Below are 19,346 nucleotides of genomic sequence, written 5' to 3'. Positions count from 1 at the left end.
GTGCCGGCCCAACAGTCAGACAGAATTTTCCTCCAGACAGTGCCAGAGGAGATCCAGAACTGCTTTGCCCTAATATGCATTTTGAAAGCGCAAAGCCACAGCTCAGTCTTGGGCACAATGACATGCAGTGTGGCAGGGACTCCAGCACTGTAATTTCATCTGGATTTTGGACATGGAATTTCATTCCATGGGTGGGCTGGACAATTCCACACACATGGTACAGGGACTTGACCAGCATCCTGACTTTCCCCCTTCCCTAGCTCTCCAGCCCACCAACTCAAACTGTGCCATGAACCATCTGTCTCAGCAGCCTGGGTCTGAAGGAGTAGTTTGCACAGGTGGGTAAAGGTGCTTCCTCCTCCTTACCACCTCAGAGTCCAGATAGTCTTCAGAGGATAGACTGAGCCCCCACCATCACTTTAAAGGCTATGAAGCAATGGAAAGCTTCCTCTGCAAGAAGCTAAGCAGCATCATTCATGCCCTAACTTGTGAGACAAACCGCCTACTGAAACCCAGAGGCTCCTGTTAAACTCTCACATATGCCCTGAGACTGTCACTTTTGGATGTGTCTTGCTCTAGAGATGGTGATGTTTTAAGGAGACTTGAAAGGAGAGGGAATAGCTGATATTAGACCAACTGATGTAACTGGAAAAGAAAAGCAGCATTACAAGGTGTTCCCACACTTGCCCACATGCTTATTTGCTAAATTAACTCCAATGACTGCTGTGCTCAGAGTTCACTAAATTAAAGATTTAAATCAGATAAACATTTCAGAGACAGAATCTATAAATACTTAAGATTTGGGAAAGGTGATAGGCAGCCACAAACTTTGATGTTTTGTCCTGTAAACATTTCAAAATTAATCACCTAGGAAATAAAAAATAACATGACCAGAATTCCACTTCTAAACTTAAGATATAGAAGAGGGGGGAAGATTAAAACTGAAACATGTCTTTAAACTAATCATATTGCTTCAAGAGATCAAAGCCAGTCTAAATGCACATTTGTTATTTAAAGGACTTTTGCTGTATGAGAGACAGTAAATGTCACTTGCACATTAAGACCTGGATTCCCTCCCTCTAACATGTAACAACTGTGAGAGCTACATTACAAATGTCATTGCTTCAGGCTCCCTTTTCTGCCCCTTCACAGAAAGAAGTTGTTCCACATGGTGAATTAGTCTCATCAGTATTTCAGTGATCCTTTGAAAATTCCTTTTTTTACCCCATTCTATTCTAGACAACTCATTCTAGCTCCGGATAGAAGGGATCAGTCTGAATTCAAAGGGCTCATTAATATGAGTTGTTTTACAGTCACACAAACTCTTTACAAGGCTTAGTTTGCTTTGGGCTGTATTGAAGTGTTTCATCAACAGCTCGGGCTGATACCAGTTGAGAAAGTGAACTGCTCTATTTCAGGAGCACGAGTACAATCCCACAGATAGCCTCGCTGCCTACAGGCACCAGAGCCTGTATCTTGCATTGTAAAAACATTACAACTTAAATTAATTGTAAATACAGAGGACAGGGAGATTCTTCTTACTACTCGTTAGAGCAGCTAGAACTAGAGCTTTTTTGTATTTTGAATTCTATTTTTAACCACTTATGCTGGTTTTAGGACAAAGCAGACACATTTTTCCATACATACACCTAAAGCTAGACAGCACCTTTATTCACATTTAAGCAGCCTGTTGCAAGCCCGAACTTTCTCAGATTCTCCAACTTCCTAGCACTCCCTTTAAAGGGTATTTATCTGTGGTCATCCCCACTTACTATTATGGTATAAGTATGTGTGCATGTTCAAGGATTGGTATCTAGAGGAGACAATGTGGTCTTACACATGTTCTTTGATTAAGGAAAAGGTGAAAAGGGTTAAAAGGAAAATAGTGCTGCTATCCAATGTGGACTAAAAAAACAAGAATCGGGTACAACCTTAAGGAATTACCTGGTAGATTAACCAAGGCAGTGAGTAGCTGAGAACTTCATCCACCTCCTCCAGGTCCGAGTCACAAAAGTGGCATTGCTGGGCACTGTAAGCAGAGCTGAGACATTCCACTGGGGCAAGAACAAAAGAACAGCAGTGCAACAGAGAAATAATGGCTGCATTAGAAGTGATGGTCTATCTGGGAGCTTGTCTACTTGTGTTGCTAGTCAGGAGTTCTAGTTTAAATTAACACCTTTCCTTAATCTACTCTCATGTGCTTTCAAAGGCTCAGAAGCAACCCAGCAGACAATGGGGCTTTCAAGCACGTTTCACAGCAGGGCTGCCCAGTTTAAACTTCAAGACACTTAATGGTCTTCTCTCCACATCAGGTATACCACCCCTGGCTGTCCATTATATTTTCTGACAACTTGTCATTTTGAATTGTATAAAATGCTTCTATGCATGTCAAGTTGTCATTATTATCCCATTCTGAGTACATTAGTCAAGAGTATCCTTTATAAAGAAAGTATAAAATGGCTTTTGAAACACTAGAGACGATATTTTTTCAGATCTTTGAGAATGGTGGAAGGTGTTCAAGAATGAAAAGGGAGTTGCAATGCCTGTCCTCCATCTACAGCAATAAATCATCATCTGGACAGGTGCTGAAGCTTTGTGACCTTATACTGGGAGTGTGAGAGGAGGTATTTTGATTAAGGAGTTTGAAGGAGTTTAATCTCACTTCTAACCAAGGCACTTGCACATACCAAGGATCCGACTGATTCTGAGTATGGGCTGACTTGAGTATGGGCTTATGGGAAAAAATGAGGAGAGAAAATCAACACAGAATGCCAGCAATGTGCTTTTGCACTGTGTAAGGCAGCATGTGAAATATTTAACTTCTTACTGCACCACAAAGGGAAAGAACAACACTCGGATTTGATTACTTCAATCATTTAAAATATTTCATCCAAGACTGTGGGGATTTGTAGCTCAAAGCTAGATGTGCATTAGTAGAAGGGGGAAACAAAGTTAATATTTGCATTGAATTCCTCATTGAGTCAATCCTGATTTTGCATTTCATCTCCCTTCTCATTGCAGCTACACTTCCCAACGTTTTAATATAAAGCTCTTTGTCAGGAAGCAATGAAGGCTGACAGCTCCTAACATGGCTGACAGGGCAAGGTCTCTGCCCTACCCAGGTCTCTGTCCTACAGGCCATGAGCAAGGTGTGCAGGGCAGGCCTGCAGATGGCCACCACATTCAGCCACAAGTCCAGAGCATCAGGCAAGTTCATAAGAATAAGGCAGGCCTAAGGTCAAGCCAGGACATCAGCCCACGTGTTGGGCCCAGCAGAGCAGAGCTGGAGACCAGTATCCCGTCTATGTCACAGGGGCAGAGACTTATGGCCCCAGGCTGGGCTGAAATGGTGCTCCTGGGCCATGGAGAGGCCCCAGGGGAGCACAGGACTATCTCCTCTGTTTACATAAAGCACCACTGTCAACTGAGAGCCAAGCAATGTACACAGAGACTTTCAACCTGAAAACCGGGATGAAAATGCCAAACATTCCTGTTTGTTCTTGTGCTAAGGATTAGGAAAGTAGTTGTTGTTATTATTGCTATTAAAAATTCACAGCATAAACTATCATGAGTCAAAAGCAGCCAATGGATGCAGTTAAAAGTACACGGTAATTTGTTTTGTATTTCTGGGAAGCAAAGCAGGCTTAGTTTCAGAGGGTTTTTCCACAGCAACATCTTCATACTATTTATTTGCATTATGCTATAATAATGCTTAGAAGCTGTGGCGGGGGGCAGGGACCCATGCACTGGACACTATATGAACACAGAGAAGAGTGCACCTACTCAATGAAAAGTGGTAATTAAAGAGATGTGACAGGTGAATGGCAAGAGAAAAGATACATCATTAACCCCATGTCACAGAGGTATGGGGAAGCAAAGTGACCAGACTTCAGCCAAACAGCATAATCTGCTGCATAGTCAGGACCAAAGAGAACTAAGTGAGGTGCAATGCCACACTTGTAAAGGAGACAGGAATTGATATCATAAGCTGTGATCCAGAAACTCAGAGCCTGCTTAACCCTGTGTCTAAGCTGCCTCCCTCTTGGACCAGGACAATATTTGTTCTTCTGTTGAGTGTGTCCAAAGCTACCCCAGCCAAGGCACTGTTATCCTTCACTCCTGCTGCAGTCTGACAGACACCCAGGAAACAGCATGGTGGCATGTAATACCCCCAGATCACTTAATCTGCCTGATGTGCTCTGATGTATCCTACTGTGTTGAACACAGAATCTTGAAGAAAAGGCCAAGCTCCTTCAAAAACACCCTGTTGGGGCCATTGAATGCCTTTTGTATAATCACCTGTTAGTAAGATTAGAGGGAACTGGAAAGCTAGTCTTATATTCTTGAAACACCTTACATCCTTCTTGCCCACCACACAACAAAGGATTCAAGAGGCCTGGGCTCCATTCCCAAAGCAATTTACGCATTTAACACTGGGTGAAGTCAATCCACAGAAAAGGAAACAGAAGCTCCAGCGCTTGTTCCTAGGCATATTCCCCAGCTACTAAGCTACACGGTTCCAGCACTCTCAAGCTGTCTATTGATTAGTGCCCAAGGTCTCTTTCTCAGTCAAGCTATCATATTCTTCAGAAAAATAATTAAAGCTAGTGGTACAGGATGTTAATTAAAGATATGCATATATGCATCACAGCTTATTCACAGAATTTAGGTATTCCTTATTCTGTATCTAAACCTCTCTTTTCAGTCCTTTTATAGAACCTGAACTGTAACACTGAACCTTTATAAAGGAAATAAAGAAATCACAAAAAGTATTGAAAAGTGTTTCAAAATTGGTCCTAATATTTAACTTTTCCATTGCTTTTCTAAATGCTATGTTCAAAGAAGGGTAAAATGCAACTTGCAAGAGCTAGTCTTTACAGCTTGTTAATAGTGGTTAGTAATTACAGGTGCTCCACTGTCTTCTCTGATTGTATGAATTCCCTTACAAATCACTGTGGTTCGTTGCTGGGATTTTTTTCAGAATACTAGAATGTAATTCCCTTTCCTTATTTTACTTGCCACTCATGTTGGATGATTAGCCAGCAGATATAATAGAATGCTGCAATGCTCTGGGACTATTATAGCACCCTAACAATACAAGGAACCTTCTGGCTTCCAGAATAACACAAACACCCCACCCGACAGCAGGTGCATCCACAAATGCCTTTTGATCATTTCAGTACTACTATGACCACCATACTACTATGACCAGCTTTAGCCAGTTGATTTTTTTTTTACTAGTTTTAACTCCTCACTTAGAAACCCCTGCTATTTTTAAAGAGTGAGCTATCAATCTATGCCTAAGCAAAGATGGTAGCTCTCTAACTCACCAGGAGTTCCTCATCTCTTGTTTGGTTAGATACAGAGACTGGGCAGCTCATTCCCTCAGAAAAGCAAGAAGGTATGGCTTTAGTGTTAGACTTTTAAGCTGATTCACTGGATCTCTGAACCTGGATAGCTTTTTACAGCTTTACAACACTTAGTTTTGTTTAACCCAATAAATTCTGTACGACATGCCTGGAGTGCTCTAACAGCCCTCTTTATGAAATCTGTATGAGCAAACAGGCTGTGTCTAACCATTAGACATATGTGCACTTCTCAAATGACTCTTTCAGTCAAGCCAAAACCTACTGCAGTGCATTCTCAAACAAAAGTCATATATATAAGCATCATTAAACAGTGCAGGAAAGTCTGCTGATAAGAAAATCTAGTAGGCTTTGGAGATGAAACTCAGTAGTTTTTTCCTCTCATTACTCCCACCCTCAAATTATCATATAAGCCTTCTGTGGTACCCATTCTAGCTACCAATGTTTTTGAGCACTGTAATAATGTAAGCTGAAATCCATACCAAAGAAAAGCAGTAATGGCATCCCATCCCATCCCACCTACACTCGTTCAGCTTAGTCTCTGGTCTTACTTGGCAATGGCAAATGAGCCTGCTGCACAAAGGCAGCCTGGGGCAGTGCACATTTTCCATTTTCTGCCTATTCTTGTTGGCATCATGAGAGTGGCCCCATGTTTAGTCACCATTTGCAGATTTTCACAAAGGACCTATCTGCTAATTTCTTACAAGTCTAAATGAAGGGAGATTCTGTTTAACTGTGCCAAAGCAAAAAGCTGTGTTTGTTTCTACAGAGCTACTGAAACACAAAGCTTCAGATTAAATACATTTGTTATTTAAGAAGACAGAAGCTATCACAGATGTCTTGGGAATGTATTGGTCAGAAATTGATTATTTTAATAGATTTTTCCCATTTTACATTTATCAGCAATTCTGAAACACAAGAGTCAGATCATCATTGGAACAGCAAAAAAAATGTGAACCCAGCCACCCAAAAGGTGAGGAGAAAGAATTCTGTCTTGAAACAGTGATGAAGATGGTTCAACTGGCAGGTAGGGCAGAGAGACCGGAAGAAGAACAAAGGCCTCTTTAAAAGTTGGTGGAGTTCATGGATGTAAGGATATGTTTCTCACCCTTCACTCACCTACTTCATCCTGCCAGATTTTGGGATGCTGTTCCCACCCTGCACCCTTGCTAATGTCTCAGTCTCTTCCTGCAGTTCCAGGACCATGGCTTTCCATGAAACACAGCCAAATGGCTATTCTTCAGTAGCCACTCTCCTAGCCTAAGCACACCAATTTCCTTTCAGGAAAGAAGGAGGAAAGAGAAAGAAGCAGTCCTGGCTCCCAAAGGCATGCATGGACAGGGTAGGCATCAGTCTTGGTTCCCCTTTCCCAGAGCCATTTCTCTCCCCAGCAATCTGCCCTGTGACCCACCCAAGGACAGAAGGCAGTTCTACATGACTTCTTCAGTTAGCAGCAATGCTAATATCAGCATTCCAGCAGAACTACACTTGCTGCCTTCATTACCCTGCATATTCTTAAGACACGAATGCTACGAAATGCAACAAAGCACTAGTGGTATGTCACTAACCACTCCAACTTCACCACAGAGATGGCAACTCCTGACAGGACTACTATCAATAGTCTCTGAATCATTTTGAGATGAATCACACTGTTAAGAAATTTAATAGTCATGCACCAACTTTCTGCTTCCTTACCAAGCTCAAACCTTACAAATTATGAGTAATACTTGCATTGAACAAGGAACTAACATTTTGAAGAAAAATAATCTCTAATTCTCCCTGTCTTCTCTGTCACTGGCTAGTATCAGGGCAACAATTTTTAGACTGCTGATTAAAATCTTCTGATGAGATGGACTTAAATGAGATGTATCTTTAAATGAAGGGGGGAAAAGATTGTTATAGGTATGTTTTCCAAGTAGTTTTTATATTTCTAAATATTCATGCCATACTCCCTGCTCCCCAAAGGATGAGGAGGCTAGGTGGCACTACAGACTAATGGACTAGCTTATTATTATAGGAATTAATTAAGTGAATTTGGTGATCCTCTCAACAAGCTCCATAGCTAACATAGATTTCTTCAACCCTCAGTCACTGAAGAAATCTAAGGCAATGGGCCTAAGCACATAATTTTGTAAGGTCAGTGCTGAAATGAATAGCCAATGGGAGAAAACCCACTGTTCATCCTCATAACTTCCCTTGACATCATGGAGTAAGTACATAAAAATACTGCTTCAGTCAATATCACTTCAGACATATATCAGAGTTTGCTTGTTCTGCCAGTTCCTCACGTAAGTATCATGAACACTAAAGAACACACATTCTCGACTACAGCCATAACCTAACTGAGCAGAGACAGTGACATTTGCTTCTTTCTGGTTAAAAAATACATTAATAAAAATTAAATAAAGTTAAAAATAAAATAAAATAATAGAGCGTTTTTATTCCTATATTGCCTACCTTGCCTAAGCAGTATGCCAGTATCAGAGGACTATCTATATTCCTATTAAGAAAAAATTATTTTATCAGTAAAGGTGTTATGCACGTATGGTCCTGCTGGCTCACAAAAATATACACAATGTTCTATTTCCACCAGCAAAGCAAAAAATCCCATAGCAGGCTTGCTCCTCCCTGTGATTTGCTCTGTCAGCATCACTTCCAACACCTTCTCTCTCAGTCTTGCATGCTCCATACACATCTGCATCTTCAGTTCTCTGCATTTTCAGACTTCCCCAGACCACATACCTCAGCCTTGTTCAAACCCCATCCTAGAATCTACTGCCTGTTGATCCCACCTCCTGACTCTGGTTACTTTATTCCACAAAGATATTTCATTTGCCTTTCTGCATCTTGAAAAAACACACAGTGTGTGCCTTGCCCTTACTGGCATCTTTGCACAGCAGTAATCACATTTCCCTTCTATAACAACAATAATTCTCATGTATAAAATAACAGCAAGGAAGAATCTCCAGCTCTGATTTAGGGTGAAGATCTTAGTTTAAAGGACAGGCGTTTCCAGAATAAAAGCTCCTACAAGATTATTACTTAGAAAATGACTCCTTATGGAAAAGCAAAAAACAGTCTTAGTGGTATTCTAACAGTGGTAAGTACAAGACATAGCACTTCAGGACAGTAATAGCTTGAGATAGAAAAAATCTTTCAGCTTCTCAGATTTGACACACCTACTTCTATAGTGTAATTTTTCTTCCCTGCTTTATGACTAGCATTTTGATTGTCAGGTGTTAAATCTAACATTATGACATGCCATACAATGACATGAGGATTGTACCTTTCAGTCTTCAGTAGACCTTGTCTAAAGAAGCTGGGAATTTAAATTATGCCATCTGCTCTTTCATCTGCTCCAACAGGATAACGCTGTGGTCCTTAAAGCACATCACACCTGCTACCTTGAGTTCATATGCACTTTTGTTGCAGCGACACCGGAATATTTAGTAAAAACTTAGCATCATCACACTCAAAGAAATAAGCTAAAGCTCCAAAGATACCAGTTATTCCCAGACTGCACTCGTGTCCTTTATATGTCTTACTGGAGCAGAAAGGTGCTAACCTCCTCTTCAGCCCTCTCCCTTTTACCTACCAGAGGGCTGTGAATTCCCACACCAGCAGCATCTCTTCCTTTCTAACTCCTCAAGTCACCCACCAGACGTGGGGAATGGCAGAAAAATGTGACAGTGCTGTGGCATGTAAAAGCCAATGAGCAAACCCCTCTTCTTGCACAGAATTTGCTGAGTAGGAGACAGGCTGACATAGTTACCCCAGGGTCTGTAACAGAGCCCTGGGGTAAGAAGTATGCAAGAAGAAATAGTCTCTGCATTTCACCCCTGTACCATAACCAGCACCATTGTCCTTTCTCACCAAGAAGATGAGAAAATATCTTGTTTTCTAGTCTTATCCATTTTCCTCCCAGGTTCCTCTTGCAATAGAAGATATCTTTGAGTCCAAGAGGAAATACTGGCCAGAGAGCTCATGCTGACACGGTGATTTCCTCATCTCCTCTGCAAGGCCAGAGGGCAGCCTTCTGCTTCTGTAACCCTGGAACAGCCAGAAGAGGGAGATGATGTACAGAGAAGCTGATGGGAAAAGGGGAAGGAGAGGGGAAAAAGGCAGAGGCAGCAGCTGAAAACTGACCCCTTTTGAACCCATCTTCTCAGAGTCTTGGCACATCTATGTCTCAGATTTTCAGAGGCAAGGACACACCAGACTCAGCTTCTTATCTGTTCCCAATCTCTGTTTTGATTTGCACTACAAATTCTGCTTAGTCCTTACTATCTATTATTTGATGAAGGGTAGGGAACTAACTGGGCTTCTGGCAGAATTTATTTTTATTTTTAAAAGTGATTAAAAAAATGGCAGAAAAATAAATCAACTGGGTTGCAAATCAATGGAGTTGAATGGGCAGTCCTAGTTGATCTAGAAACCAAATATGTCAAAGTAGCCATGGAAATACCAACTGCTTCTGGTACTCTTCAACAGCTATCAAACTCAGTTACAGCACTACAGCAACACCACCTGTATTCTTTGTGAAACAGACCCAAATGGTGTGCCCTATACATTTTCTGCTCACCATTAAATAAGAAAGATGAAAATACCTGGCGGGAAGCAGCAGCCGAGCACAAACCCTTTTTTGGCTTAGATGTGCCAAAGCAGCAGATGAGAACTACACCACCTTAGCTCTACCATCAGAGCACCCTGGCTGGCAGACCCATCAGCCTGCTAGTGTCTGGGACACAACTCTAAGTGGGAACCAACAGAGACTGCAATTAATCTGTTTATACCAATGGGAAATTTTACTATCTGAGTGAAAAAGAAGAGAGAGTTCTCCCAGTGCCAAAGCAGCAGAACTAAGCTATGCAAGGCTCTGCTGTAACACAAGGATATTCTTCTGACATTGAAAGAACTATGGAGTGACTAAGCCAAGGGTATGGCTTCAGCAGAAGGAAAACAAAGGAAAATTAAAACTATTTTAAAAGATACAATGTGAAGATATGCTGAAATGGGTGGGTAGAGGGTAATGAAGGAGAAACATGTGATTAAGATTCATCAGGCTTCCCCTATCCTGTCCTGAAATTACCATCTGTATTGCTCTGGAAGCCCTTCTGGGATGGCAAAGACTGTACCAATTTCAGTACATAAGGATTCAGAGATTATAGGCCCAACACATCATCAGAGAATGAGGGAGAAGGCAATCAGACAATGAATGGGTTTAATACAGCATAGAGACTGAAATTAATCAAAGTGTAAAGTTACAGGTACAGATTTTGATCATCCCCAAATGAACCTGGATTATTGGAACAGAAAAGGAAAGTCTAATGAAACTGACAATATTGGCAAGGACATTTTTCCACAAAAGTGCTCAGGGTTTCATGAAATATATATGCAAATAGGTGTATATCCATATGTACATATAGAATCACATACACATAACAAACTTTGACTAGAGTTCAGTGCACTGTTATTCTCTCTTTGCAAGAATCCCTTTGCTCACTGCCCCGAGTCTCTCCCTGGAAAACGGAGAAGGGAATTTGCTTCTTTTGGTAAATCCCACCGAGACTGCATAGGGAAACAATGTTTCCTGGAAAAGGAAAACAAACAAACAAGCCAAAGATCCCAAACAATGAGCCTTCTGGATGAAAAAGACAGCTTTTACTAAAAACACATAGCAGTAGAACAACTCTTGTCAGTATAAAGAAAGGAACTCCTTGCAAAATAGCATTCCAGCAGGAGATCAACCTTTCTCCTTCCCCAGCTTAAAAGCACCCCAGCCTCATCAAGCATTAAGGCCTCAATGAATTAATCCTTAGAAATTCAAGAGTGGAACTCTCCCTTTTAGCTACCAAGTCACACACACCCACATCCAACTCAGAGAGACATCATGCTAATAATGCAGGGGTGTTGGCTGTGTTTTTTATTCTGGGCATACTCCAGAGGGGCTCTTGAAATCTCACTACGCTGATGGAATTCAGCTTGGCCTCATTTGCAACTGTTACAGAGACCCCAAATGGAATCAGATACAGGTCAGTGCTTTCCATTATACTGAAGTGCATTGCTTTTGAAATCTCTATGCTAATCATACCCCTTGTACCTGGTATGACAAGACAAATTCAGATGCTAGATTCTAAAAACTGTTGGTTTTTATGAAATTTCTTAAAATCTGCTTAGTGGCATCTCCTGTCCCTCCCACTCAACTAAACTTCTCCAACCCAGAAATGCATCCTGACCCCAGCAGCTGAGGGACAGTCGACAATATCCTTTGCACCAGTTCAGCTGTGTTTCTGCCAAGATACAGCTGTATCAACTCAGAATACCTGAACCGTCCATCTATGAAATCCACTGCTAGCAGAAAGGAAACTATCACATGAGGTCTTTTAGACATCCATAGGGTGTGTAACAGCAGAGAAATAATCCTACTTTCAATTCCAGCAGCATTTTCTTCAGGGCTACATCCCCATCTCCCTTATACTTACTCCACCACCTATCACTGGTGAAAGATGAGCCTACATCCCTGGGACTACAGTGCAAGAGGGAATCAATTTCTGTAGGAACTAAAGAATCACAACAGAATGTAATCTGAAGAGCTCCCTGTAAACTGCCTTGTGTTGTCTCATCCCAGCTCTAGAATTTGTGAAGGATGCAGCATCCAGAAAAAAGCCAGTAGGAAATAGTAGGAAACAGAAAGTAGAAATAGTTCAAAACCACCATCCAGCAGAGTGCCCAAGTTTACAGTGATTGGCTCAGGACCACAACAGTAGAGAAGTGGCTGTCAGTGGCCATAAGTAGAGCAGGTAGGCAAAAGATGAGGATTTAAGAGAAAGAGAGAATATAGAGCTACAGGAATTGAGATGCAGCTATCAGAGGCATGTCTCACATGTGCACATGTGCACAATGGCATCTTCAACCTCTCGGGACTGTTAGGGACAATCTTTGTACAAGTGCTTGCCACATCTTGAAGCTCTACTTTTCCTTGATGTATGTTCTACTGGAACAGTTACAGAGTCAAAATCTTTTGGTAATCTCATCTTTAGATGTAATCAACAAGGGTCATACCCTATCCAGTGTCTAACTTGGGCGGGTCAATCTATAAGGAAATGAATACCTTTGCTCTCATTCATACCAACCCCATCCTTCCATCATGCTGGCCCAAACCATACTTTGTTCTTTCCTGCAGACTCAGTAAAACACTAGCAATACACAAGTCTTAAAGTTATGATGGTCCTTGTATCTGGAGTCTCCCAATCTCACTGAGTTACACTACTTTCTCAGGTGAGGGGAGAACATGCATAGGCTCAGCAGGAAACATTCTGGTTTGGGTTTCTGCTGGATACAACATATTTCCTGGAGGGTGCTCTGCTATCAGTGCTGCAAGCACGATGCTGTTTTCAATCATCTTCCCATTTCCCCTTTGACCAGCTCACATTGACACAGACACTGCCTGGGAAGAACAGCACCCACTTTTGAGCAAAGTTTGCTGACTGCAGCTGTTGCTGGTCAGTAGAGAAGGGGACACTTTGCTCCTCTCTCAAAAGTCAGCACCAAGATAGATTTATCCCCAGAATAAGCTCTCTGCACTGATAGAAATGAGAGGCTAAAAGAGACCAGATGAAAACTCTACAGGTAACCATTTGAGAGCCAGGTCTTCTAGGAAAGGTTTTGCCTCTCTCAGAGAAGCCCTGGAAGATCAGGAAAAATAAGCTTAGCATTAGTCCTTTGCTCAGCCTGAATGCTGGAAAAAGGCCAGGCCAGAAGTCTGAGCACTGGTGGGAGAAACCTGCTCCCACTCAGGCAAGAAGACAAAGTCAGCAAGAGGAGAGGGCATGGTCACAAACATTTTGCCTTATGGAAACTCAGTTCTAACCCAGCTCCCATTGCACCTCCAAATTGCAGAGGTGACAGACATGTTCTGCTTACTGCTTACTAGAAGAGTGCCAAAGAGAAAGGATTCACTGATATACCCTCTTCCTTCGCCACTATCAAAGAAAATACTTTTTACCTAAATGAGGAGGAGGTATTCAGCCACATGAGACAGCTACAGGATGGGTATTCAAAGAACCAATACACCCAACTGAGCAATGCAGAGTATGTATAAAACAGAAGCCTGTTTCCTGAATAAGCCATACCTGCCAAGCAAAGTATCTTGTTCTAACACATGGTGCCTTTGACATTTGCCTTCAGTCAAGAGGAGACTTAAAATTCCTAAGTGCCATAACCATATATAATTCATCACCTGTCTCCACAGGACTGAAAAATAAGTCAGATCAAAACCATAATCTATTCTAAAGATGCTTATTAACATGTTATTCAATGTGACAAATTCATTTTGCTTTGTGTAGTTAAAGGATTCCTTTTTTTTAGGATTTTTCTTTGGTTTTGAAAGCACTTTGCCTTAAAATGAATTACACTTTAAAAAGGCTTTCCTGCTCAGAATTCACATTGTTTGCCTTGCTTTTTAAAAACAATGTCGTTTTCCCAATATATTGAAACTATAGACAGAAGCCTCACTGAACTCAGAAGCAACATCAGACCCAAAGACACAGGGAGTAGAAGAGATTTCAATGCTGAGAAAGAAGAGCAATTTCACGGGTTTGGGAACCATGGCATGGGGGAAAGAGGAAGTGTCCTACCATGCTCAGAGAGTAAGGCAAGATGTAGGGAAAGAAGGAAGAGCTCATGTGCCAATTGAACATGGGTGATGAGGTGCAGCCCAATTCTGCAAAGTGCTGAGGGCTCCTCACAGTGATGAGAACTTGTGGTGCCAAGCCTTTGGTCACTAAAGCCAAAATGCTCCTATAATATAATGCTTTTAAAAAGGAACTGCCAGTGATTCCTCACAGAAAAAAAAAAAGAAAGAATACCAGTATTCTCCCTACTACTGGGCTTCCTTACAGTTTTCAGCATATGCCCACTGGCTGATGCCCACTTAGCCTAGCTGAACTCACCATGCTGTTTATAGACAGTGGCAGAGTCGGGATGTGGCCATGATTCCGGGTGGCAGGACAGAACAGGCCCTGGGCAGCAGCCTCTGTGTCACATAACCAGGACTGCATCACTGTGCTAATTCTGCTCCATAGAGGAGATCCCTGTCACTGCCTCTACTGATCCCCCTACTGCAAACGGGCTTCCCACAAGGCTTTGATTCACAGGCTCTATGTGAGCAGCACTACTACACTTTCTACAGGAGTTTGTAAAGACTGTAACTCCTTTTCATCCCTGAAAAGCTGGGCACAGTGATAGCTTGCCCTGAACACTGCAGAAAATTAATTCAGTACTTTTTCACTGCCACCATCATGGTTCCAGACAGCCCAGGCCCTGCTTCCTCCACCCTTCCAACCCCAGAGCACTGTAATGGCTCCAATTCCTTCTGCTCTGCTTCTAGATGCCTGGGTACCAAGATCCAGGGACCCCAGGTGTCATCAGCACTGGAGGCCATTCCATCATATGGGAGGAATAAGAGATCCCAGGAGTAAAAGCTACCAGGGGCCAAAGTAAGGCTTTTAGCATCTCAGTGCAAGAGGCAGCAGCTGCAGTATTCTGGGATGCCCCAGCACTAAAAATAGTAGTGACTGTAGAAGAGCTGTTCTATTGACACACACCACCATACAGCTTGACACATGCTGAGCTGGCCATACCCACTGCTGCTTACAGCAGTTGTGTTTATAGCTGTAACCTGGAAGGTATTTTAGGATTAAATCCAAAGTCTGCTACCAAACACAGACCCAGACACACATTCTCATACCTTACATGTCTAAATGTTGACTTTTGAATAGTTCTCAAACAAATGGATTTTGTAGGTAGTTCATTTATAATACAAACATGCAGAAGTCCGCATATTGAAGATGTACCTTTGCAGGGGATGCTTATAAACATAAAGCTGAGGGCAGGAAAATGGAGATGAAGTAGTTGTCAGCCAGAAGTGACAGCCTTCAAATACTATCACTCCTGGTTTAACTTCCATTAAAAATGACAGGTTAAAATGGCTCTCACAACTGTGCTGCTGTGAGAAGGAACCACTGCAGATGGAATGCATGGTGAAGAATCCATGCATTCCATCTCACTGCCAGTGCAGGTATCTCCGAATAGACAGCAGTAGTCTAAAGAGGAACTCAAATTTGTATAGCTCTACTCCACTTAATTAAAACACTTCTAATAATTAGGGAACCCCACTGGCTTTCCTCCTACCTCCAGATCCTCCTCCTCCTTGAAATTCAAATTGGAACTGCCCTGAAGCATGGAGAGTATTTCAACTCTGGATTGATTTCAAATTAGTAAGCAGATGATGCCAAGCAATTGAGTTTGGATTGACACTTCAATCGAAGTTCAAGAGAGTAAAGACTGAGATTGGAAATATGTATTCACCTTTATTCACAGATAACTATGGACATTCAGCCTTTCAATCACATCAAGAATGAATCTGTCACATTACACCTGGTAAATCTGCATAATTTAAATGTGTGGCTAAATAAAGGTTAGTTACCAAACATTGTCACTTTACTGGCAAATCGATTGTAAAGTAACCTTTTTTTGTCCTATAACTGGGAACAGTGTGAGCTAAGGAAACTCTCAGCAGACAAAAAGAGAATGGATTGAAACATAATAGAAATATGTCTGAAAAACAGTCTGCAGAGTGAGGGTCCAACAAAAGACACCAACAGCAGAAGGGATTAGATACAAGTATATTGGAAATCAAACCCTGGAACCCAAGTATTTAATTCCATAGTTGTCAAAATGACTTCCCCCCCCACACACACTTCCTCTAATTTGTGGAAAACCTGTGAGGCTAAAAGAAGGGCATTGCATTAAAGCCAGATTAAGAGAGGCAACCACAATGTCCCTCTTTTTGCCTTCTTGAACTAGTCCAGAATCAACAAGTAAGCAAACTAGGTCAGACCTAGTTTTGCAGCCCAAACCATATTTTACCATTTTGTGCTGAAAAACCAATAAATAGGGAAAGCCATTTTAAAACCTTAAACTATGCTTTCTGCATTTGCATGCGTCACATTGTTCAGCTTTGGTAGAAGGTTTAGCATGAGCAGTATCTCACCTCATTAAATCCAGCTACCCTGCGAGCTCAAAATGCACTCTGTCCCGCTGTCAGCAATGCTACTGCAGTTCTACCACTGTGCTGTTGAATTCAGGAGAGATTCCAGCCTATGTTTCTGCCCATTAGGAAGACTGCCAGCTGCTTATTTGCCTCTGACCTTCCTGTTGCCATAACAGTTGATGCTTGAAAGAGGGAAAGATAAAGCCAAGGAAAGGAAAGGGCATTTTGTGGATAAAAGAACCTTATCTGCCAATATCCTTAAGTGATCTTCAATTCTGAACAAGATACAAGAGTGGAAGAAGCTGGAAATGGAAAGCAGCTGTTAGAAGACCACTAATTACATGGTTCTTCACAGAAATAAGGTAACTACCTCTAAGGGGTGTATGTATTACTCCCTCAACACTACAGGGTCACTATAGCTTTATTAAATTGTCCCAGAAAACAATGCACTACCTGTTAGGAGATCTTCCACTTGCTTCACTGCAGTATTACTAGATCACTCCTTCCTGAATCTTTCTCAGTGCCAGTAAAGGACTGGCTCTGAACACGATACAGCTTCAGAGTTTGTGGGAGGCCCAACCTAGTCCGTGACTCTTCCATGAGCTGAGCACTGACAGCTTCCCAGAAGAGTCCCTTAAAGAGAAACTCCTTCCAGAGGGAGTCATTTGGGTTGGCACTCTTCTGACCTGCAAAATACCAGCAAAAAGACTAGAGAGTTAGTACAGCTTTCCATTGGCATCTCAACCAAAAATCATACTATCTCTTAAGATCAGCTCCTGCTCTGGAGGACAGGAGCATAGAAAACATTGTATTGTTACAAAAAGGCACAGGAAGTGATCCTACAAGCAGAAAGAATCTTACTTTCCTTTCTGGTAAATTTGAATGGTGAAGGAATAGGAAAACCTGAAGTTCACGGAGGAGCGAACAAACAAGAATCTCTATCCACAGCTCACGTGCAGAAGAGACTGCTGCTCTCTCTTTGGAATAATCTTTGCATTCAATGACACATCACCAGACACATCAGCACCCTGCAGCCTATCTCCATGTGTGGAAGTTTAGCTGACTTGCAGTTTGATAACAAAGGTAAGAATCTATCATAACCAACATAGTACATATTGAAACTAGTAGAAAAGCTAGGAATTATTTAATATGTTCTCTGAAAGACTTTAGCAGTGTGCACTCCAAACATGAGCATACATCACTGTCCAAAACAAGGGCATTTCTGGGGTCACTCATGCACTCTAGAAAAGGGCCAAAGGCTTACATTGCTTTTGGTAGAGGGCTGCACATACAGAGCTGCAGGAGAGTGAGAGACGAGTCAGGAGAAACACCACAAGAACCAGAAGAGTAGGAGAAGAAAGCAAAAAACCTGACAGAACAAGCAGATATGGAGAATAATTCAGGGAGGGAGTTTTGGAGTGAGATTTGGGTAACTCCTTGAAAGAGACAAGGAAAAAGCACAAACGCTACCTGCTGTACTAGATGAGAAAAGGACCTTGAATAGTTTTTTGAAATTGGAAGGTAACATCAAAGATTCCTAATTATATAATCACTTTCTCTAGTATTAAAAACCCAAAGGGATTTGGGCTGTGTGCAGCAAAGCATGAGGCCTAGATTTTGAACTTTTAAGTGACTAGATACACAGTAAAAACATGCAGCCTTATTAAGAGCAGCAACTCTTCCACAGAACTGGAAAACAAGCTTGCTTTACCTAATTTCAAAAGGTTCAGATAATAATCTGGGCAAGTTAGACCTTGCTCACTTTCTTAATAAATCAGCTGAATGGCTCCTAGAAAGCAGAATCCTGAAGTCATCCTGAAGGATTATGGTACAAAGAAAAAGTATCCTCTACTGTAAATCTTTGTAAATCTTTTCTCAATAGAACATTTAGCAGGAGAGAACTAGGGACCAACTCCTATTTTTGGGGGGCATCTAGTGAAGTTCCTCATGGTGGAGTAATAAATAATTTTTATTTGAGTTGCAAGAAGTAAAATTTGACCATTCTGAGCTATGATTGAGGACAGAAAAACAGGAATAAATGAAGAATTTTCCTCAGTGACAGAAGGTAAACAGCAGGATCCATCAACTTTTAACACTTGGAAGTATTTTGCTAAAATTTGAACTGGAGGAGAAGACTAGCAATACAATAACAGTATTTTAAGTGATACCCTTATACAGATTTTATACAGAGAAGTGATACCTTTTACTTGACTAGCTTAAAATACAAAAATGTCTTAGAAGGTTTTCTAGTTAGTGACTTAATTTTCCCTTCTGCTAAGCCTCTAGTCTAGTAAAGAGTATCACCAATCTAGTTCAACCACTAGCTCTCCCTACTGAAAAATTTTTCAAATATCCAAGAGGCTTGATAAGGCTTTCTCACTAATTTCCAGAAAATGCAAAGAAGTTTTATACTGTTAATAGCAAGGGTTGTAACCAAGAACCATTTGGGAAGCCAAATATACTTCTTCCTGCAGCATTTCCCTGGTAGAAAAGCTAGTAGCCAAATTTTATTTTCATTTCAGACAAAAATTTAATCCTCCATGGTCAGAAAAACAGAGTTTCATGAAAGGGATACTATGATAGAGTTTGTCTTGTCTTACGAAGCCACATTCTTGCCTAGAAGACTTCAAAAGCTCTAGATCTTCATGGTGTGTTTTTATAGGTTGTGCTACTAATGGGCGAGAGAGAACCTATATATATTTCATATCGATGACTCTTACATGACTTCAGTATTCTAAGTCTGCTATTGTAGCAGGATTTGTGGCCAGACACAGATGCTTTGGGACATAGTCAAATCTCTCTCCACTGGGAGCAGATCTTCATTGTTACTGGGCAGTTGTTCCTTTCCCTGATCTCCTATAACCATCCAGGGCATCTTTTGCAATAGCTGACCAGAGGCAAAGTTATCTGTGTGAAGGTTCCTTCCA

This window comes from Aphelocoma coerulescens, chromosome 5 (assembly GCF_041296385.1).
Source record: "Aphelocoma coerulescens isolate FSJ_1873_10779 chromosome 5, UR_Acoe_1.0, whole genome shotgun sequence".
NCBI lineage: Eukaryota > Metazoa > Chordata > Aves > Passeriformes > Corvidae > Aphelocoma > Aphelocoma coerulescens.
Note: the sequence above shows the minus strand (reverse complement) of the source record.